Genomic DNA, 25,475 nt, shown 5'->3' with positions numbered 1-25,475 from the left:
ATTCAGTCAAGTAGCTGGTTACAAGGTCAACACACAAAAATCAATAGCTTTCCGCTATACGAATGACAGACTCACTAAGAGACAAATACGGCAATTAATTCCTTTCACATTAGCATCCAGAAAACTGTAATACATAGGACTCAACCTAACAAAGGAAATCAAAGACCTCTTCTCCGAAAACTATGGCACTCTGAAAAGAGAGATTGAAGATGATATCAGAAAATAGACAGACATCCCCTGATCCTGGGTGGGAAGGATTAACATAGTGAAAATGGCCAAACTTCCAATACTGCTATATAGATTTAATGCAATTCCATTTGAGATCTCAGCAGCATACTTCATAGACCTTGAGAAAACAATCCAAAAATTCATTTGGAACAAGAAGAGACCCAGAATAGCAAAAGCAATTCTAGGTAACAGAGACATGGCAGGGGGTACCACAATCCCAAACCTGCAACTCTACTACAAGGCTACTGTGATACAAACAGCATGGTACTGGCAAAGAAACAGACCTGAGAACCAGTGGAACAGATTAGAAGTTGCAGAAACAACGCCAGACAAACTCAGCCATCTCATCTTTGATAAAAGAGCCAAATACCCTCGCTGGAGGAAAGATAGCCTCTTTAATAAATGGTGCTGGAAAAATTGGGTTTCAACTTGCCAAAGATTAAAACTAGACCTATGTCTCTCACCATGCACCAAACTAAAATCAAAATGGATTAAAGATCTAAATATTAAAATAGAAACTCTGAACAAGTTGGAACAGAGTTTGGGTAGAACTCTTGAAGACATCAGTGTAGGAAAAGATTTTATGAGCAAAACCTCAGTTGCCCGTGAACTAGCACAAAGAATCAACAAGTGGGATCTCTTCTTATTAAAATGCTTCTGCACAGCAAGAGAAACCACCAGCAGTGTGAAGAGACAACCCATAATGTGGGAAAAAATCTTCACCTGCTTTTCTTCAGACAAACGTCTACTATCTCAAATCTATAAAGAACTTAAAAAGGCCAGACCTCCCAAATTTAAAGACCCAATCTGAAAATGGGCATTTGAAATGAGCAGGCATTTCTAAGACAAAGAAGTAGAAACAGCAAATAAATACATGAAAAAATGTTCAACATCACTGGTTATTTGAGAGATGCAGATGAAAACAACACTGAGATTCTACCTCACTCCAGAAAGAATGGCTGCTATCATGAAATCAACCAATAACAAATGCTGGCAGGGTTGTGGGGAAAAAGGAACCCTTCGCCACTGCTGATGGGAGTGTAGAATGGAGCAACCACTGTGTAAATCAGTATGGAGATACCTCAAAGAACTAGGACTGGAAATCCCATCTGACCCAGCTATTTCCCTGCTGGGCATCTTCCCCAAAGAATTAAAAGAATCATACCACAATGATATATGTGTGCCCATGTTCATGGCAGCACAGTTTGTGATAGCTAAAACTTGGAAACAGCCCAAATGCCCATCAACTGGAGACTGGATAAAGAAGATGTGGGTTTTTTTTAAAAAATGGAATAATACTCAGCCATAAAAAATGAGAAATTAGAGACATTTATAGCTAAGTGGATGCACATTGAGGTGATACTCTTAAGTGAAATAAATAGGACACACATGTGTAAATACCCAATAGTTTCTCTGGTGTGAGAAACTGAAAGTGTAAGTAAGGACTAAATGTATAATAGGTAATGTGAAATAGGAAGAAAAGGGGCAAAGGGGAAGGAAGTGGGAGGGCTAGGGGAAAGGATAGAAGGGAATGGGATTAATATAAGAAAATGGAAAAATAGGAACAAAATCTTTGTAAATAGAGAAGAATGGAGGGCTGGGCAAGGGTGAAAAATAAGAACCAAGAGAGACTATGTAAAGGTGCAAATTTCCAACGATGAATATCATTATATTGTATACCTAAAATGTACCAATGTTTAGAATGAATCATTGATAATGCAAATAGGAAGAAAAGGTCCAAAGGGGTAGGGGTAGTGGGAGGGGCAGGGGAAAGGAAAGAAGGGAAAGGAAAAATGATGAAAAATGAAAAAAATGGAAATAAAGTCTTTGTAAATAGGGAAGGGTGGAGGGGGTGAAGGGAGGGCTAGGAAAGGGGAGAAAATAAGAACCAAGATCCATTATGTAAAGGTACAATTCCCAATGAGAAATGTAATTGTGTTGTATACCTAAAATGTACCAATAAAAGAATTTAACAAAATAAAAAAAAGAAAAAGGAATAGCTGTTTGCTTTCTAAAAGGATTCATGGCAGGATTCCATTAAATAATTCCTATTTGAATGTGTTTAATCATAAATAATCTGGCAGAGAAATGGGGGAGGTTCAAATATTTGGTACCACTTTGAACTGGAAATTGGTCATAAATTAGATAAAATATTGTCATAATAATATAAATAAATGGGAAGAGTGATGGATTATTCTGTTTTAATATGCATATAACTTTTTAGAATATGCCTAGGATCAACTTTGTCAAATCAACTTAATATTGATTACAAGTTCTAAATGTTTTTGTTTAACTTGTGCTACGTAGAGAACAGCAAAAATCTTTCTATATGTTCTTTATTTGATATGATTAAAAACAGAACTCCCTCTTTTCAGAGATTAAAAAAAAAGAATTTTAAAATGTGAAATGAGAGAACATGAGATCTAAAATGAGCTCCCAAATGTAAAGAGTAGGGTTCTACTATACAGGAGCATATTATTATACAGTCAGTATTATAAAAATGGGATAAAGGTATTTTACAAGCAAGAGGGCATACTCTTGATTCCAGAAGTGCCACAGATTTTGATCTTTAAACCCTGAATAAGATTTGAAACATGAGAAATCTTTCTATTCGATGATAATTGAATTATAGAAATTAGACCCTTGCACCTGAAAAGTCCAAAGAAACAATTAAGTTTCTGTATTTGACTGGGAAATTTTGACTGATAGAAATTTTGACTGATAGAAATTTTTTGTTTGTTTTACTGTTTTCTTAGAAAATAAAATCCCAAGATTATTCCACACATGTAAATGTCAAAATTGCCCTATAGTGACCATACAAAACCCCCAATACATTACATAAAAGTTGGCACTGGACTAAGTAAGGTTCTGAGTGTGTTGACAAAGGTAAATTGTAAAAGTGGCCCTGAAGCCCTGGTTAAACAATCTGGATCTTAAAGGACACACACAGGGAAAATAAAGAAGGAAGACTAAAAGAAGAGTGGGAAAGATGAATGAAGAAAGGGAAAAATAGATTCCTAGAAAAATTTCTTCCAAGAGAGGGAAAGTAGAGATACAAGAGAGAACTCATACTTTTAAAACAATGTTGTGAAGTAAATTTACAAAATTAAAAAATAAGTGTTTTTAGCATTATTTAAGGTCCAAAGGAAGGAATAGAATCCAATGGGGAAAGAGACACTGCTCCAAAAAAAAGAAAAAATTGAGGGTTTTAAAGGGAGATCAAAGAAATAAGAAATATGATTTTTTATAAAATTACATTTTATTGGTACATTTTAGGTATACAATATAATGACATTCATCATTGGAAATTTACACCTTTACATAATCTCTCCAGGTTCTTATTTTTCCCCATTCCCCTGCCCTCCCTTCAACCCCTCCATCCCTCTCTATTTACAAAGACTTTGTTTCCATTTTTCATTTCTCTCATATTAATACCATTCCCTTCTTTCCTTTCCCCTACCCCTCCCACTTCCCCTTTCCCTTTGCCCCTTTTCTTCCTATTTCACATTATCTATTATACATTTTTATCCTTGTTTACACTTTCAGGTTCCCACACTAGAGAAACTATTCGGTATTTATATATGTGTGTCCTATTTATTTCACTTAAGAGTATTGCCTCAATGTGCATCCATTTAGCAATAAATGTTTCTAATTTCTTGGTTTTTATGGCTGAGTAGTACTCCATTTTATTAAAAAACCACATCTTCTTTATCCAGGCTCCAGTTGATGGGCATTTAGGCTGTTTAAAAGTTTTAGCTATTACAAATTGTGCTGCTATAAACATGGGTGCACATATATCGCTGTGGTATGATTCTTTTAATTCTTTGGGGAAGATCCCCAGCAGTGGAATAGCTGGGTCAAATGAGACTTCCAGTCCTAGTTCTTTCAGGTATCTTCATATTGATTTCCACAGTGGTTGCACCAGTCTACATTCAAACCAACAGTGGAGCAGTGTTCCTCTTTCGCCCCAGCCTCAGCAGCATTTGTTATTAGTTGATTTCTTTATAGCAGCCATTCTTTCTGGGGTGAGGTGGAATCTCAAGGTTGGTTTCATTTGCATATCTCAAATGACCAGAGTGATGTTGAATGTTTTTTCATATGTTTATTTGCAATTTCTACTTCTTTGTCTTAGAAATGTCTGCTCATTTCAGATGCCCAGTTTTGGATTGTATCTTTAAATTTGGGAGGACTAATTTTTTTAAGCTCTTTATAGATTCGAGATAGTAGACCTTTGTCTGAGGGACAGCTGGTGAAAATTTTTTCCCACATTGTGGGTTGCCTCTTCACACACCCAGTGCTTTCTCTTGCTTTGAAGAAGCTTTTTAGTAAGAAGAGATCCCACTTGTTGATTGACTGTGATAGTTCGCAATCAACTGAGGTTTTCTTCATAAAATCTTTTTCTGCCCCAATGTATTCAAGAGTTCTTCCTAAACACTCTTCCAGCTGGTTTAGTGTTTCTGTTTTAATATTTAGATCTTTAATCCATTTAGATTTTAGTTTAGGGCATGGTGAAAGATATAGGTCTTGTTTTAGTCTTTAGCGAGTTGAAACCCAATTTTTCCAGCACCATTTATTAAAGAGGCTATCTTTCCTCCAGTGAGGGTGTTTAGCTCCTTTGTCCAAGATGAGGTGGCTGAGTGTGTCTGGAGTTGTTTGTGCATCTTCTAATCTGTTCCTCTAGTCCTCTTGTCTGTTTCTTTGCCAGTACCATGCTGTTTTTATCACAGCAGCTTTGTAGTATGGTTTCTAGGTGGGGGATGTGATAGCCCCTGCCTTGTCTCTATTACCTATAATGGCTTTTGCTATTCTGGGTCTCTTCTTGTTCCAAATGAATTTTTGGATTGCTTTCTCAAGGTCCGTGTAGTATGCCACTGGGAATTCAATTGTGATTGCATAGAATCTATAGCAATTTTGGAAGTATGGCCATTTTCACTATGTTGATTCCTCCTACCCAGGACCAAGGGATGTCTCTCCATTTACTGATATCATCTTCAGTCTCTCTTTTCAGAGTACTATAGTTTTTCAGAGAGGAGTTCTTTGATTTCTTTTGTTAGATTGATTCCTAGGTATTTCAGTTTTTTGGATGCCATTGTGAAATGAATTGTTTGCCCTATTTCTGTCTCAGTGAGTCTGTTGTTTGTGTAGAGGAAAGCTATTGATTTTTGTGTGCTGACCTTGTATCCAGCTACTTTACTGAAATTGGTTATTAAGTCTAGAAGACTTTTGGTGGAGTTCTTAGGATCTTCTACATAGAGTAGCATGTCATCTGCAAATAATGACAACTTGACTTCTTCATTTTCTATCTTTATTCCTTTTATTTCATTCTCTTATCTAATTGCCATGGCTAATGTTTCCAAAACTATATTGAACAGGAGTGTTGTTAGTGGACATCCTTGTCTTGTTCCTGATTTTAGTGTGAAGATTTTCAGTTTTTGACCATTTAGTATGATATTGGCTGTTGGTTTTTCATAGATGGCTTTTATCAGATTGAGGTAGAGACTGCCTATTCCAAATTTTTCTAGGGTTTTTCTCATGAATATGTGTTGGATTTTGTTGAATGCTTTTTCTGCATCTATTGAGATGATCATATGTTTTTTGCCCTTGGCTCTACTGATATTGTGTATTATATTGATTGATTTGTGTATGTTGAAACATCCTAGCATTCCTGGGATGAATCCCACTTGGTCAGGGTGTATGATCTTCTTGATGATCTTCTGCATTCTATTTGCCAGTATCTTATTAAGGATTTTTGCATCTATGTTCATTAGTGAGATTGGCCTATAGTTCTCTTTTTCACTTATGTCTTTCTCTGCTTTGGGGATCAAGGTGATGCTTGACTCCAGGAATGAATTTGGGTGTATTGCTTCCCTTTCAATTTCATTGAAGCGATTAAACTGTAGTGGCAGCAGTTCCTCTCTAAATGACTTTTAGAATTCAGCAGTGAAGCCATCCAGACCTGGACTTTTCTTAGTTGATTGGTTTTTAATTACATTTTCAATTTCATTGGTTGGTATTGGGTTGTTTAGAATTTTTAGGCCTTCTTCGTTCAACTTTGGTAATTCAAATGTATCTAGGAATCTGTCCATTTCTTCTGTGTTTTCCATCTTATTGGTGTATAGGTTCTGGAAGTAGGTATTGATGATCCTCTGGATTTTTGCTGGGTCCATTGTAATTTCAGTCTTTTCATTCCCAAATGTCTGGATTTGGGCCATTTCTTTCCTTTTCCTGATAAGGTTGGCTAAGGGTTTGTCAATTTTGTTTATTCTTTCAAAGAACCAACTCTTGGCTTCATTGATTTTTTGTATCATTCTCTTAGTCTCTATTGCATTGACTTCTACTCTGATCTTTATAATTTCCTCCCTTGCATGAGCTTTGGGGTTTTCCTGCTCTTCTTTTTCTAAAAGCTTAAGGTGCAGCATCAGGTTGTATAATTGAGCTTGCTCTGTTTTCCTAATGTGAGTATTCACTGCTATGAATTTCCCTTGTAAGACTGCTTTCATTGTGTCCCATAGATTCTGATATGTTGTATTGTCATTATCATTTAATTGAAGGAACTGTCTGACTTCTTTAATTTCCTCTGTGACCCATTGGTTATTCAGAATTGTGTTGTTCAATTTGCATGTGTTTGTGAAATTCTTGTCATTTCTTTTGCTATTGATCTCCAATTTCATTGTACTATGGTCTCATAATATACAGGGGATGACTTCAATTCCTTTGCACTTACCTAAATATGTTCTATAAGTGGGTATGTAGTCTATTTTGGAGAATGACCCATGTGGAGCTGAAAAGAATGTGTATTCTGATTTTGTGAAGTGAAACACTCTGTAAACATCTGTTAAGTTCATTTGTTCAAGAGGTTGATTGAGTTCTAGTATTTCATTAGATTTTTTTTGTCTAGTTGATCTATTTGTGACAGTGGGGTATTGAGGTCCACTACTACTATCGTATTAGTGCTTATATAATTTTTCATGTCTGTTAGTATTTGTTTCATATAGTTGGGTGCAGTAGTATTTGATGGGTAGATATTCATGATTGTCATCTCTTCCTCTTGGATTGTTCCCTTTACAAGGATGCAGTGTCCTTCTTTGTCTCTCTTAATCAGTTTTGGTTTGAAATGCACTTGATCTGCAAAGAGGATTGCTGCTCCTGCTTTTTCTTTGGTTCCTGTCACATGGAATATTCTTTTCTACCCTTTAACTTTCAGTTTATGAGTTTCTTTTTTAATTAAGTGTGTTTCTTGTATGCAGCATATTGTTGGATCTTGCTTCTTGACCCATTCTGCCAGTCTATTTCTTTTGATTGGTGAGATGAGACCATTAACATTGATGGTTATAACTGATATATATTGACTTATCATTGTCATGACCTTTTCTTTTTGTTGTGTTCTCCCCATTTGCTTTTAATTTCTTATCATGCCCAGTGTATTCATTCTGCTTTGCTTCCTGGGGTTGTGATCCTCATTGTCTTTTCCTAGGATTTTATCTAAAATTTCTTGGAGTGCTGGTTTGGTAATCATGAAATTCCTCAGGTGCTCCTTGTCATGAAACTATCTTATTTATCCATCCATTTTGAAAGATAATTTTGCAGGGTACATCAATCTGGGTTGGAGCCTGTTTTCCTTTAGGGATTGAAATACTTCAAGCTCTTCTTGCCTTGAGAGTTTGCATTGAGAAGTGTGCTGTGATTCTGATGGGCTTTCCTTCGTATGTGATTTTTTTTCTTTTCTCTAAATGCTTGTAGAACTTGTTCTTCTGTTGGGTTTCTGGAATCTTAACTATTATATACCTATGGGTACATTTTTTGATCAAGGTTATTTGGAGCCCTATATGCCTCACTTATCTCTATGTCAAGTTCTTTTCCCCTCCTTGGGAAGTTTTCTGCCATCACTTTTGTGAACTGTTTCTTTTATGTCATCTGGATTCTCTCCTATTTCTTCATTGACTCCAATCAGTCTTATGTTATTTTCCTTTGCACCATCTAGCAGCTGCTGGATTCATTTCTCATGGTACCTTACAATTTTAAAGAAATTTTTCTTTTCCTGGTCATTAATTGCAATCTTATCTTCTATATCTGAAATTCTGTCCTCACATTGGCTCATTCTGCTGGTAGACTTTCAGTGGGGTTTATAATCTACTGGAAATCTGTTTGCATTTGTTTTATGGATTCCATTTGTTTCCTATGTTGGTATTCCATCATGTTCCTCAGCTCCTTTATTTTTTTTATCTTTGTCTTCTCTAGGTTTATTAATCATGTCTTGCACTATGGGCACAATCTCTGCTGTTAATGTGAGAAATTGTTTCTGATTTCATTTTTTCCAGATCCTCTTTTGTTGCTAGTTCAGTCCAGGTGGTTGAGCATCAGAGTGTTCCCTCTCATTTCCCTTTGGGCTTGCTGTAAGTGATCTGGGTGTCTGGTTCTGAGGCTTGTTCATGTGTCTTCTCATTTCAACAGGGAAGGGGGTGCTGCTGACACCCACGCAGCTCACCTCCTCTGTGCTGGGAGCCTTGGTAGGTTGGCCCAGAAGCCACTGGGAACTGCGGCATGTTGACCCGGAAGCCTCCTCTGCACTGCGAGCTGTAGCACGTCAACCAGGAAGCCTTCTCCATGCTGGGAGGGGTGGGGGGGTTTTAGGTTGCTCTGGAAGCCTCCTACTCTGCACTCAAAAAACATTATTTTTGATACAACTAACAACTTTAGGAAATAATTTGACATCAAATAAGTGAAACCTACACAGAATATATAAACTAGAAGTTATATATGATTGTGTTTTTTAGGAAGCAAAAAAAAAAAGATAATCTTAGAGAATACAATAGAGGCTACTCAGATTCTGATTAAATAGTTTAATGAATATTTTAGATAAAATATAGTAGAACAAAGAATCAAGACATAAGGTGTAACAAGTAAAGAAACTCCATGTTAATTTCTAAATAGACTAATATTTTAGATGAACTTAAGGAGTTGAGACTTACTAATTGATTAGAAAGTTAATAAAAATAGAATAAAATTCTACATAAAATTTGATTGATGGAATAAATATATCCAATTTTCTTGATTTTTTAAAAATGAAATGGAGGTAAGCTGTTTAAATTTCAATATATTTAAGAAAACTGGACACCTTAAAATTGTAAAGCCAATCATTAAAATAATTAAAATTAATTAAATAACATCTGAACAAAAATGTATAAATGAGGATATAATCACTAAGAATCCAGTGGAAGACAGAAAGGAAAAAAAAAACATGAGAAAAACATACATTAGAATGAAAGTTCAATGTAGAAGAAGTAGGGCAAATATAAAAACAATCACAGCAAATTTTATCAAATTTAGCCCATTAATTAAATTCTCAGATTAAAATATACAATAAAAATTCAGTTATCATGAATACAATGCTGTTCAAAATAGGGTAGGCCACACTATGTTCAAACTTTACAAGTTCAGTGGCTTAGAAAACCTATTGGTTCCCATATATATGTTAGGATACTTTTCTGAACTTCTGTAAAGAACATCTGGGCATTTTGATGAGGATAGAATTGATTCTGTAGATTGCTTTCAGTAAAATGTGGGTTTAACAATTTTATTTCTGCTGATCTAAAAATACTGGAGTTCTTTTCATCCTCTAGGACTGTATCTTATTCAAATTTTTTCCTTTGGCATTCTGTAATTTTTATTGTAGAGGTTTTTCACTCCTTTAGGTTTAATCCTAGGTATTTTATTTTATTTTATTTATTTTACTTTACTTACATTTTGTTTTCAAACTCATGTCAACAAAATTGTTGTGCTGATTTCTTTCTCAGCGGTTTCAGTATTGATGTATACAGAAGCTATTGCTGTTTGTTTTTTGACTTTGTGTCCTGTCACTTTGCTGAATTTATTAAATCTGAAAGTCTGCTGGTGGAGTCTTTAGGATTTTCTAATTATAAGCTAAATCCAAGTTCTATATTGCACAGAATAGGTGAGAATGGACCTCACATTCTGTTCTTGATTTTAGAGAAAATATTTTAGTTTTTCCTTCATTCACTATGATGTTGGCTACCAATGAGTTGTATGTATTCTTTATTATGTTGAGGTATGATTATTCTATACCTACTTTCTTCAAGCTTTCATCATAAAAAGATGTTGAATTTGTAAAGGTCTTTTCTATATCTACTATGAGGACCACATGATTTTTATTCATATTCTATTTATGTGTTTTACCATGTTAATGGATTTGCATATTTGAACCATATCTGCTTCCCTGGAATGTATGATCTTTTATTATGCTATTAAACACAAAGGCCCAGAATAGCCAAAGCAATCCTTAGCAAAAATAAAAGGCTGGAGGCACCATAGTATCCATTTTTAAAGTATACTATGATGCCATAGCAAGAAAAACACTATGTCAATCAAATAATAAATGGACAAATAAAATGTGATATACCTATAAAATAGAGTACTATTCACCCATAAAGAAAAATGAAATCACATTTTTTAAGAAAATGAACGGAACTAGAGATCATCCTATTAAATGAGATAAGGAAGAATTAGACAAATTTCATGTGTTTATTCTCCTATATGGAATCTAGAAAAAAAAAATAGATGACAGGAAATAGAAAGGAGACTATCAAAGACCAGTGTAGGAAGCAGGGGAAGGGAAAGGAAAGAACAAAGGAGAGTAATGGGGAGTTCAAAGTGCTTAAAATATGTTATATGCATATAAGAACATGGCAATGTGAAACCCAGTATTTTATATAAATAATGTGCACCAATATAAAACTAGGAGTTATTTCATATCCCTAAACTTGAAATACATTATCAAGACTTCTTCTGTCTATAAAGCACAATTACAAACCCAGAGGATCCTTTTGATCATTTGCCATCTCTAGCTACAATGAAAATGAGACTAAGGAAAAAGTGTTACCATTCATAATTTGGTGAATACTATTTCACACATACTTAAATGTAACTCAGACATTTCAAAATAAAGGGATAGAATAGGATATAGTCTGCAAAACATTAACCAAAGTAAAGCCAACAAACAGAAATTTGATAACTAAGTCATTTAGTAACAAAGAAATTGCCGTTAAATTAAAGAAATCATCATTTGACAAAAGAATGATCAAACAAGAAATGAATCAAACAAGAATGAGCAAACAAAAGAATGATTTAACTAGTGTGTAAGTATCTAGATAGACTCAAAATATACAACAGAAACCTTATAGAACTGTAACGGAAAAGTCCATCTATTATCATTGTATTAGGCAGCTTTTCATCTCTGGGATCAAATGCCTGATATACACAACTAAAGGAGGAGAGGCTTATTTTAACTCACAGTTTCAGAGTTCCACTCTGTGGAAGGCTGGATCCTAGGCAGAAAGGTCAGGTAAGAAAGCTGTTCAATTCATAGCATCTGGGAAGCAGAGAGCAAGGGACAAGCCATAAAGAGGCCAGCAACTAGATGAAGTGACCAAGGTCATGCCCCCTTGATCCACTTCCTTTAAGTGAACTCTAGCTCCTAATAGCCCATCCAGATATGAACTCATCTATTTGTTCACTCATTGATGAGCTTAGTACCCTCAAGACATAATCACCTCTCTAAGAGTCCTATAATCTAGTCATAAAGAATCCAAACAGGTTGACAATCAAAATTAACCAGCACAATCATAGAGATAAAATGTGTCTCTCAGAAATTCATTAATAATTATACAGAATTAAAATATATGTATGTATTTATATGTATATAAGAAACTATATAATGATAAAAATATTTTAAACATGCATTAGATCAATTTTTCAGTCATACATATTTATATAAATGAAATCATAATTTATGAAATGCTTGCTTTGTCTAAGCACACAAAGTTTATAAAAATGAAATATGAACAATTCTATCAAACTCAAATCTATAATTAGACTAAATCCTTTTACTAAAATATCATGAAATTAGAAACAAACAAAAATGTCTATGAAACACCAATACACCTGGAAATTTAAATCACACTTATAAATATTTTCTGAGTCAAAGAATGAATTGCAATAAATATATTACAATTGAAGAGTTAAATCACAGTGTATCAATATTTGTGGAATATAACTAAAAGAATTTAAAGGGATATTTGTAAGATTAAATACGGTTGTAAATGATATATTTATGAGTTAAAATTATATTTCAAAAATCAACACCTACACACACACAATAAAGAAAGGAGGCTCAAAGATAGAAGAAGGAAGAATGAAAAGATGAAAGTAGAAAATCCCAGGATAAAAAGCAAAAATTTAGTAGAAAATATAGATTTTAAAATCTATAAATAAAAAAGCTGATTTAGAAACATGACTTAAGAAATAAAACAACAATACAAGCAAAAATATTAAGAATTATAGGGATTTATAATGATGATGAAAATACTGAGAACTTTAGGAAAATATATATTCATTACTTATTATTTTTGAAATATACAAATTTCCCAAATATAGAAAGGCTGACAAGTGTAGTTAAGGAGAAAATGCTATTATAAGTCAAAACTCTAGACAAAGAAAATCATCCTCAATTCTTTCTTATGTAGATTATTCCAGAACATGGGAGAAAAGTAAAATTACTCTATACTCATTCTATTACACTAAAATACTCTTGGGATTAAAACTGGACAATGATAAAAACAGAAAGTGAAATTACAGTTTAATTAAATTTAGAAAGCACATATACAGAAATAATGGTTAAATCCATTAAGTACTCAAACATAAAACAAAATTTATGATTAAGAAAGGTCTATTTAGTAATGAATTAATATTTCAATTTTAGAAGATCAATGTCATTTCCACTTTGAGTGACATACGATCATATAATTATGTCAATAGAGACGGAGCATTTTACAAATTCCAACTTGTATTTTTGATCCAAAACTGATGGTAAGCTACTGGTGTTAGGGAGTTTTCATACATATTTGACAAAAATTACAGTAAATATTATATTCACTGGTGAAATTTTATATTTCTTTTAAGTCAGGAACAATGCAAGAATGTTAATTATTACCTCTTTAAAATATTTTGTTGACTGTATTATGTAACTAAGTTATAAAAGAACACATAATAATTTTTAAAATGGAAACAATAAGTGAAGATGTCATTATTCACAGATAAAATGAAAGTGTACTTAGAAAATTCAAAAGAATCACCCCATAAAATTTAGATATGATAAGAGAAATCAGTAAATTTTCTAGATTCAAGAAAATCATTTTTATTCATGAAAAATGTATTATTTTCTTATCTCATTTATCAGTATAACCAATAATATGTATACAATCTAAGATTTGATTAAATAAAAATAAATAAATATTTATTTATGAAAATAAAGAAAGAAAAGTTGTAATTTTTTTGAAAGACAAGAACCAAAATGTAGACAATGGTAAAAAATACCATGTTCATGCATGGAACAAGTCTGTATCATAAAAGTAGTGATTCTCTCTTAATAAATTTGTATTTAATTCACAAAAGTAATGCAACACAGAAAGTTTTTGAAGAATCTGAAAAGCTTCTAAAATTTGAAAAGATTCTAAAATTAATGTAAAGAACAAAAGGCAAGTAGATGCTAAGATGAATTAGCCAAATAAGTTTAATATTGTTATATAACAAGATATAAGTATTTTATATAGCTAATCTAAATTTGCATATTTTAAATATACTTTAACAACATATATTAAATTACATACATTAATTTTTAAAATTCTAATTTATAGTATATATAGTTTACATAAATTTATAAGTATAACTGGACTTTTAGTAACTAGTCTAAAAATAGCACTAAGAAGTAATTGAATAATGAAGAATTTGCATCAAAAAGTACAAAAGATCAAATTACCAAAAACCTCCCTTTTTACATCAGTTAATGTATGACAGCATATTACATAACAGTTATAAAATTAATACTATTTGTGTTAGGCTGGATTTATTTAGAAGGCAGAAAATATTTTTAAAATTAACATAAAAATTTTGATGTAAATATGTATTGTTGTGATGGAAGAGTAACTACAGAAATGTAAAAAAAGCCAGGCATAGTGGCCCATGCCTATAATCCCAGCACTGGGGAGGAGGAAGCAGGAGGATTGAGCCTGGTCTATACAGTAAGATCAATTTTTCAAAAAAACTAGTTACAAATGTAAAAAGATATCTAACAAATATTCTAGAGCTGAGAGAGTACACCCAAGAAACTACAAACCTAGAATGAGTGTTCTCCTCCCTCAAGGCTGGAGCTAGAAGGTGAGTTGCAGCTTTTACCTGACAGAAAAGATCACTGGATTGCTCAGATTCAGCCTGAATCATGTCCACCTTGGACTGGGATAGGCCCAGGATTGAGTATTTGCCAAGGGACTGAGCACTCTGGGCCCACCATGAGTACCATGAGTTTCCCCACACACCTGTATCACTGACCAACCACACAGCAGGAGCAACATGTAGCAGAAAGAAACACCGAGAATTAGGAAAAAATGTCCTACTGAGGTGTTCTCCTAACAAAGCTGAACATTATACCCACGAAGAATAAGGCATATTAAAGGTGAGATCCCATTACAACAGTGCAGGTACTGAAGTGCGATTTTGGAGCTGGGAGAAAACAAGTAAATTGATCACTGGCAACTATTAAGTAGAAATAAGTAAATATACCTAATATCCTATATTTGAATGATAAATCTAAGGCCAGGAATTGACTACTCAAATAGTAACATAATAAAACATCATAAACTACCTGAAAAGTAACTCCAAATGCTTAAATGGTTAAAACTTTAAAATTTCAGTATAAACTATAAACATTTTAATAAATCTAGATGGAACATATTTATTTAAAAGGACATATACACCTAATCTTATCATTTCAATAAGCCCAAATATTTTTGGCTTAAAACTTTCTGTATGACAAAACACAACATAAATAAAATTTGATATAAATCACAGGTTTCAGAAAAGATACTTCTTATTTGTGTAACTAACAAAACCCTAGGCTTAAAAATGAAATGCTACCAGTGTATGCAGATCCTAGTGAGAAGCCAGTGTGGGCCAAAGTGGCAAGGCTGCAGGAAGGGCCAGCCAGGGCTCTGCATTAAACCTAGCCACTTGGGCCCATAGGCCCCAGACAAAGGCCTGCCTGAAAAAGAGGAGCACAGGCACATGAGCAATAGCCAGAGGCCCACCCAGATTCCTCCCTCAAGTGCACACAGATCCTAGCCACAAGCCCACTCAAACACCAACGACTGGAGTACAGAGCCTCCAGCCAAAGTCCCTCCCAAACAATAGCTACACAGGAGGACAGGGCCTAGACAGAGGAATGCCTAGATACCATCACAAGTGTGCACAGGCTCCAGTCAGAACCCTGCCCAAACAATAGGACAGCACAGTGATCCAGAAGGCTACCACTCTGAACCCAGGAATTGATTCAGTCATGACCAGCAGAGAAAAGGCTGCTGTGTGGCTTGCTGAGAATTGAAGACCACTGGGTGACCAAAAAGGCACCTCAACAAAGGCACAGCAGGCTGCATCTGTGGAAATGAGAAGGCACATAAACAAGTCTCAAAACCAGACATCAAGATCACCAAAGGAAAGCCAAGAGGGTAACTAGATCCAACAATCTGATACTCAACCACCTGGACTCCCTGAGCTGAAAAAAAATGAAATCAGAAATAATTTCTCAGATAACAACAGAAATTGTGTCATAGTGCAAGACATGATTAATAAATCTAGAGCAGACAGATAAAAAATAGAGGAGCTGAGCAACATAATGGAATCCCAACATAGGAAACAAATGGAATCCATAAAACAGATGCAAACAGATTTCCAGAAGATTAAAAACTCCACTGAAAGTTTAAACAGCAGAATGAGCCAAAATGAGGACAGAATTTCAGATATAGAAGAAAGGATTGCAATTAGTGACAAGGAAAAAAATTCTTAAAAATAATAAGGGACCATGAGAAATCAATCTAGCAGCTGCTAGATGATGCAAAGAATAACATAAGGCTGACTGGAGTCAATGTAGAAACAGGAGAGAGTGAAAATGACATAAAAAAACTGTTCACAGAGTAATGGCAGAAAACTTCCCAAGTAGGGAAAAAGAGCTTAATATACAGATAAGTGAAGCATATAGGACTCCAACTAAGCTTGATTAAAAAAAACATACACATAGGCATATAATAGTTAAGATTCCAGAAACCCAAGAGAAGAACAAAATTCTATAAGCAGCTAGAGAAAAGAAATAAAGCACGTACAAAGGAAAGCCCATCAGTAACACAGAAGACTTCTCAACACAAACTCTCTTGGAGTAACATATTTCAAACCCTAAAGGAAATCAACCTCCAACCCAGATTGATGTACGCTGCAACTATTTTGCAAAATTGATGGAGAAATAAGATATTTTCATGGCAAAGAGAACCTGAAGAACTTCATGAATACCAAACCAGCACTCCAAAAAATTTTAAACAACATTCTAGGAGAAGACAATGGGGATCACAATCCCAGTGAGCCCAGCAGAATGAATCCATCAGGCACAACAAGAAATTAAACACAAAGAGGAGAATCCAACAAAAAGAAAAAGTCATGACAAGGATAAGTCAATATATATCAGTTATAGCCATCAATGTCAATGGTCTCAATTCACCAATCAAAAGAAATAGACTGTCAGAACGGGTCAAGAAGCAAGATCCAACAATATGCGACAAACAAGAGACACACTTAATTCAAAAAGAAACTCAGACTAAAAATTAAAGGGTGGAAAACAATACTCCATGTGACAGGAACCTGAAACAAAGCAAGGGTAGCTCTCCTATTTGCAGATCAAGTGGATTTCAAACCAACACTTATTAAGAGACACATAGAAGGACACTACATCCTTGTCAAGGGAACAATCCAAGAGGAAGAGATGATAATCATTAATATATATGCAGCAAACACTATATATACTGCCCCCAACTATATAAAACAGATACTAATGGACATGAAAAATCATATAAGCACTAATACAATAGTAGTGGCCGACCTCCGTACCCCACTGTCACAAATAGATAGATCAATTGGACAAAAAAAACCCAACGAAATACTAGAACTCAATCAACCTCTTGAACAAATTAACTTAACAGATGTTTACAGAGTGTTTCACCCCACAAAACCAGAATACACATTCTTTTCAGCTGCACATGGGTTGTTCTCCAAAGTAGACCACATACTCACTCATAGAACACATTTAAGTAAGTGCAAAGGAATTGAAGTTATCCCCTGTACATTATCAGATCACAGTGTGATGAAATTGGAGATCAGTAGTGTTAGAAAGTGCAACAATTTCATAAACATGAAAATTGAACAACACACTTCTGAATAACCAATGGGTCACAGAGAAAATTAAAGAAGAAATCAGACAGTTTCTAGAATTAAATGACAATGTCAATATAACATATCAGAATCTGTGAGACACAATGAAAGCAGTCTTACAAGGGAAATTCATGCCAGTGAATATTCATATTGGGAAAATATTGTGAGCTCAAATAAACAACCTGATGCTGCACCTCAAGTTTATAGAAAAAGAAGAGCAGGACAACCCCAAAGCTCATACAAAGGAAGAAATGATAAAGATTAGAGCAGAAATTAATGCAATGGAGACTAAGAGAATGATACAAAAAAATCAATGAAGCCAAGAGTTGGTTCTTTGAAAGAATAAACAAAATTGACAAATCGTTAGCTGACCTTATAAAAAAAAGGGGCAAATCCAGGCAATTAGGAGTGAATAGGGTGAAATTACAATGGACCCAGCAGAAATCCAGAAGATCCTCCATACCTACTTCCAGAACCTATACACCAATAAGAAGGAAAACACAGAAGAAATGGACAGATACCTAGACATATATGAATTAACAAAGTTGAACAAAGACCTAAAAATTCTAAACTCAATATCAATTAATGAAATTGAAAACATAATTAAAAACTAACCTGGGCTGGAGATTTAGCTTAGTGGTGTTGCCACCTGCCTCACAAGCAGAAGGTCCCTAGTTCGAACCCAAGTACCAAACCCAAAAATCAAACAACTTATCAACTAAGAAAAGCTTGAGTCCCAATGGCTTCACTGCTGAATTCTCCAACACATTTAGAGAAGAACTACTGCCACTACTGCTTAAACCCTTCAGTGAAATGAATTGAAAGGGCAGCAATACTCCCGAATTCATTCCTGGAAGCAAGCATCACCTTAAACCACAAAGCAGAGAAAGACCAAATCAAAAAAGAAAACTATAGGCCAATCTCATTAATGAACATAGATGCAAAAATCCTTAATAAGATACTGGCAAATAGAATGCAGAAAATCACGAAGAAGGTCATATACCCTGACCAACTGGGATTCAACCCAGGGATGCAGGGATGGCTCAACATACACAAATCAATAAATATTAATATTATTCATAATTAATATTATTAACATTAACTATATTAATAGAGCCAAGGACAAAAACCATATGATCACCTCAATAGATGCAGAAAAAGAGTTGGACAAAATCCAACACACATTCATGAGAAAAACGCTACAAAATTTGGAATCGATGGTGTCTACCTCAATCTGATAAAAGCTATCTATGAAAAACCAACAGCCAATATCATACTAAATGGTCAAAAACTGAAACCTTTCACACTAAAATCAGGAACAAGACAAGCATGTCCACTGTCACCACTCCTGTTCAGTATAGTTTTGGAAACATTAGCCACGGCAATTGGACAAGAGAAAGAAATAAAAAGAATAAAGATAGAAAATGAAGAAGTCAAATTGTCATTATTTGTAGATGACATGATACTCTATATAGAAGACCCTAAGAACTCCACCAAAAGTCTTCTAGACTTAATAATCAAATTCAGTCAAGTAGCTTGTTACAAGGTCAACACACAAAAATCAATAGCTTTCCTCTACTCTAACAACAGACTCACTGAAAGAGAAACTGGAGAAACAACTTCCTTCACAATAGCAACCAAAAAAATGAAATACTTAGGAGTCAGTCAACCAAATGAAAGAAATCAAAGACCTCTACTGTGAAAAATACAGCACTCTGAAAAAAGAGATGGAAGAGAGTATCAGAAAATGGAAAGATATCCCTTGCTCCTGGGTAGGAAGAACCAATATAGTGAAAATGGCCATACTTCCAAAACTGCTACATAGATTCAATACAATCCCAACTGAAATTCCAGCAGCATATTTCACAGACCTTGAGAAAACAATCCAAAAATTCATTTGGAACCAGAAATGACCTAGAATAGCTAAAGCAATACTAGACAATAAAGACAAGGTAGGGTGTATCACCATTCCCAACTTGAAGCTATACTAAAAAGCCACTGTGCTAACAGCATGGTACTGGTAAAGAAGCAGAACCAAGGATCAGTGGAACAGATTAAAAGAAGCAGAAACAACTCTAGACATACCCTGTCACCTCATTTCAACAAATGAGCCAAACATCCTCACTGGAGGAAAGATAGCCTCTTTAATAAATGGTGCTGAAAAAATTGTGTTTCAATTTGCCAAAGATTAAAACTAAATTTATATTTCTCACTATGCACTAAACTAAAATTGAAATGGATTAAAGATCTAAATATTAAAACAGAAACACTAAACTGGCTGGAAATTAGGTTAGGTAGAACTCTTGAATACCTTGGCATAGGGAAAGATTTCATGAAGAAAACCACAGTTGCATGTTAACACACAAAAAGAATCAACAAGTGGGATCTCTTCTTACTAAAAACTTCTGTATAGCAAGAGAAACCACCAACAGCATGAAGAGACAACCCACAATGTGGGAAAAAATTTTTACCAGCTGTTACTCAGACAAAAGTCTACTACCTAGAATCTATGAAGAACTTAAAAAATCAGACCTCCCAAATTTAAAAGCCCCATCCAAAAATAGGCATCTGAAATGAACAGACATTTCTCAGACAAAGAAGTAGAAATAGCAAATAAAAATATGAAAAAATATTCAACATCACTAGTCATTCAAGAGATTCAAATGAAAGCAACACTAAGATTCCACCTCACCCCAGAAAGAATGCCTGCTGTCATGCAATCAACCAATAACAAATGCTGGTGAATTACTGGGGGGAAAGGAACCCTTCTCCACTGTTGGTGGAAGTGTGGACTGGTGCAAGCACTGTGGAAATCAGTATGGAGATACCTCAAAGAACTAGGACTGGAAGTCCCATTTGACCCAGCTATTCGCCTGCCTGGAATCTTCCCAAAAGAATTAAAAGACTCATACCACATGATATATATATGTTCACCCATGTTCATAGCGGAAGTGTTTGTAACAGCTAAAACTTGGAAACAGCCCAATTGCTCATCAATGGGAGGAGACTGGATAAAGACAAAGAGTTTTTTTTTTTTTTTAAATATAAAATGGAGTACTACTCAGCCATAAAGAATGAGAAATTAGAGATATTTATAGCTAAATGGATCCACATTGAGCTGACACTCTTCAATGAAAAAAATAGGACACACCTGTAAATATTGAATAGTTTCACTGATGTGAGAAACTGAAAGTGTAAATAAGGATCAAGATGTATAATAGATAATGTGAAATAGGAAGTAAAGGGGCAAAGGGGAAGGGGAAGTTGGAGGGGTAGGGAAAAGGAAAGAAAGGAATGGAATTAATATGAGAAAATGAAAAAATGGAAACAAAGCCTTTGTAAATAGGGTGGGGTGGAGGGGTTGAAGGGAGGGCAGGGGAATGGGGACAAAATAAAAACCAAGACACATTATGTAAAGTTACAAATTTTTAGTGATGAATGTCATATTGTATACTTAAAATGTACCAATAAAATTAACTTTACAAAGAAAGAATGAAATGCTACAAATAAATAAGACATGGTTTAATAATAGAATAATAACAGAAATAGGTTAATAAGCTTGCAATTTAGAGAAATATCAAATGGATCAAGAAATATGAAAACATGTACAGTCATACTAGTCATTAAGGATTGCAACACAAAACAACAATGAAGTACAATCTTATTCATCAGAAATCTATGGCAGGCTGGAAATAAAAATTTTTATAAGATTTTAGGAAATAAGAAGCTCTTTTGGAATTTGATTGAAAATTGTTATGTTCACTATTAAGTGCTATTTGCAAAACTACTAAAATTGATACACACTTACCAACTACCTCAACAAGTCTATATATTCTAGAAAAACTTTCATGTGAATTTTGAAAAAAATGAGTATGGTAATATTCACTTGTGTGAACAAAAAATTAATAAATAAATAATAAATAAATAAATAAATATTATATATGTGTACAAAGGAATGCTACATATGCATTGAATGTATTGGATTTAGGTGTGTGCCAACATACAATATCTGGAGCAAACTTCAGTGAAATACAAAAATCAAGTTTCTTTTAAAAGGATTTTGTATATGATAACATGTCTTATATGCATATTATAATATATGCACTTTATATATGTATGTATTAAAGACAGAAAAAAGAAGGTATTTAGCATTTACATTTGTAAACCAAATACACTTCTGCTTTGTCCACATGTGAGAAATGTATTCAATTGCATGTCTGTATGTAAATAGATGTAGAACCAATGACCTCACCTATGTTTATTGACTAGTTTCTCCTTTTTAATCAGCTATTTAAATGTTATTTTAGCCATGTACTGAATTCCAGTGTATGTATTGGTACATTTCTTGTCTTTCCATCTCTTTTCACCCATCACTTTTTCATGGTGGAAATATTGCACAATTAAAGCTTGATATCCAAATAGTAAATCTTCTTTTTACTGAAATTATATGATCTGATTTTGCCATATTCTCAGGTGGTCTTTACCTTTCCTACAACCCTGTAAAAGATAGACTTAATTAGACTCATATCCATCAAATGTTTACAGAATACCTACTATGTGTCAGCACCTATATCACGTGCTTTCCAAATTAAAAACAAATCATTCCTGTTAATATGCACTAGAATTTTAGAGATTCAGTTTTAAAACTCAGAGTGAAGAATGTAGGCAAAGGGAAATAGCTTTAGAATTTCTCAGTGAGGAATAAGATATATTTATCTTAGACCAATTTGAAAGTCCTCTCATCTGCTTGTACAACATTCCTTTCATCTTGCTCCATGGTTCTCAAATATATATATGGCCCTGAGAAGTTGTGGTTCAGAGTTCCTGGCCTCAATAGTTCACAGATTTTTTCTTAGAAACTAACTAATAAAAAGTCTTGGAAACCCCTGCAATGTCATGGAAATCACAAATATTCTCTGCAACTTTTTCTTTCATTTTTGGTGGGAGATTTTCAAGTACCCAATCCAAGAGCATTATTCAGTTGTCCTTGTTACTGATTGGCTGTTGGCCTGTGGCAGATACAACAGCATTCCTGCAGCATAACAAGTTGCTGCACCTTCTGTAGTTATCTCAAGTTTCTTGGTTTTGTTCTTCTTAAAACCCTAAGCTCCCTAAGATACTGCCAAAATGCCCTGCACCTTCTAAGGCCTTATTAATACAGTATTTTATTAAATTAAATTATAAAATGGTGGGAGATATAGCATATTTGGGGTTTAAACTATAAGTATAGGCATTTTCCTACCATATCTGAAATTCACTGTTTTTCACAATTAGCAGGTGCTTTGGGAACATAACCCTCACAAATATCAGGGGTCCAGCTTATGACACACTGTTGCAGGTTTCAAATTCCATTCCAGGAGAACATTCCTATGTCAGATTAGTTTGTAAGTGTGAGAAAGTGAGTCTTATACTCCTTGACACAAATGTACAATGCATATGGCTTTGCACTTCCAACCAGGCCCTTCTACATCACCACTGCTTCCAGGCATCCTGGGCCCTAAGCACTGTACTACTGTACACTGTTGCACTGTACAGTAAGCCAGTAAGCATACAACAGCACAACTGTGATTATTGGATTTATTTGCATACATGTGGCTACTTCTGGATTTATTTGCATCTACAAATGTTCATAATGCAAGGCATGTTCGTATCTGTGGGTCACAGTATGTGACCGTGGGTGGCATGGAAGATGAAAAGATTGCTCAGAGACAAAACTTAGTTCAATCTACAGCAAGGCCAAAAGGAGCTATTTTTCAACTGAGAGCATGCAGCCATTGGGGAGACTCTGGGAGAAGAAAAAAGTCACCAACTTGAGAACTCTTTTGCTTTTATTTAGAATATCAGTGTAAGAGAAGAAAACAGGATAAAAGCAATTTAGGCCAAGAGCTGCCTTGAAGTTAAGCAGTTTTTTGGGGGATAGGGAAGGACGACAGCCTTACCTAATCTAAACATTTTGTTGTTTAATCATTTGACTGTCACATAGCCTGTGTGCTTTTGCCATGTAGTTTAACCACTCACTCTTCACAGATCCTGTGTGTTTTCTGCCTCATACTTTAATTTCTGTGTGCTTTTGCCCTACATTTTAACCATTCATTCCTCAAAGAGTCTATGCACTTTTGGCCTTCAGTTCAATCATTCAGTTTAATCCTTTAAGACTGGCCAGGTCCCCCACATCTGTGGAAGTTTGCAACTCAAATCTTCATAAGTCAGGATGTCTATATCTAAATATATCTACATCTATATCTATATCTGCCTATCTATATGGATGTATGCAACAGTGTACACAAACTCTGTACATCAATCAAAAGGCAGTTTAAGTAAACAAGGTTTTTACTACAAGTGCTGACTTTAGAATATGATTCTTTTTTGTTTGCAGTACATGATTACATTCATGGTGAGGAATTGATACATGCACATAAACATCTTAAGTTTTTTACTTCTCCTCCTCTCTTCATCTCTTGATCTCTTTTCTATTTGCAAAATATGTATCTTCCTGTATTCTATTACTTTTCTTTTCTTTTTCTCTTTAAATTATCTATACTTTAAATTTCTCATATGAGAAACAATGTTATATTTATGCTTGTATGTCTAGTTTATTTTACTTAACATTATTGTCTCAAGGTACACTCCTTTTCCTACAAAAGACTCAAGTTTCTCCTTAATGGTAAAGTAGTACTCCATCATGTATGCATACAATATTTTCTTTATCCATTCATCTGCTAATGGTCATATAGGTCAATTCCAAGATTTAGCTGCTATGAATTGTGCTGCTATAAATACGGGTATGTATGTATCACTGTACTATGATGTCTCTAACTGTTTTGGGAAAATACTTAGAAGGAGAATAGCTGGGTCACATGGAATTTCTATTTTTAGTTTTCTGAGAAATTTCCATACTGATTTCCATAGTGGTTGTACTACTTTACATTCCCACCAAAGATGTAGAAGTGTTCTTTTTTCCCTGTTCCCTTGTTGGCATTTGTTATTATTTGATTCCTTGATGATGGCCATTCTTTCTGGAGTAAGAAAGAATCTCGGTGTTATTTTATTTGTATTTTTTCTAACGGGTAAGAAGTAGCAACAATGTTCAACAATTTTCATGTATTTATTGGCCATTTGTACTTCTGTGAAGTGTCTACTCATTTCAATTGCCCATTTTTTGATTGGGGCTTTTATTTTGGGGGATATAATTTTAGAATATGATTATTCAATAAATTTGGCTGTCACTCTATAATATTAAGTGCACAATTGTGTAGATTACACTTTAGAAAGGGAACTAGTTGTAGAAAGCCTAGTAGCAAAATGTAGAATTGGAGTTTCAATTTCATGACTTTGACTGAGGTAAGAGTTGAACTTTCCAGAGGCAGCAAATACACCATGACAATATACAAACAGGAAGAAGGTGAGGTACTTGGAAGCTTGATGCACACAGATGATTGTACAAGTTGCATACTGTGAAAGAGGACATTAACATTTTAGTATGTATACATGGTTCAGTGTACAAAGAGTTCAGCAACGGCTGGACTCCTTGATTACTTGAAAAATAGTAATGGTATTGACCTCTTTTAATTAGTTCAATCAGCTGGCCAATATCAAACAATGACAGACCTTAAAGCTGGAAGGACATAGGATAAAGGGTGCTGTTGACATGTCCACTTTTCACATTGCAATACATTGTACAGTCACTTAACGTGACCTGCTTGTAGTCACAGGAATAGGAAAGGATCAGAATGTTGACTTCTAATGTGATTATATAAAATTTTGATTGCCTCATCCATTCTTTCTCTGACGATAATGGCTTTTGCTAATAAGGTGGCCACTGAATAATCCTGTGGTGTTCCTATCATATTAGCTATTCACTATTAGATTAAGGGAATCTGACCTGTGGGCTGGTAAGCATTAAACTGTGGGGCACAGAAAGATAAACT

The sequence above is a fragment of the Heterocephalus glaber genome, unplaced genomic scaffold (genome assembly GCF_053883595.1).
Source record: "Heterocephalus glaber isolate CG9 unplaced genomic scaffold, H.glaber_assembly_v1.0 deba00000347, whole genome shotgun sequence".
Classification (NCBI taxonomy): Eukaryota; Metazoa; Chordata; class Mammalia; order Rodentia; family Bathyergidae; genus Heterocephalus; species Heterocephalus glaber.
This window is presented reverse-complemented; position numbering follows the sequence as displayed.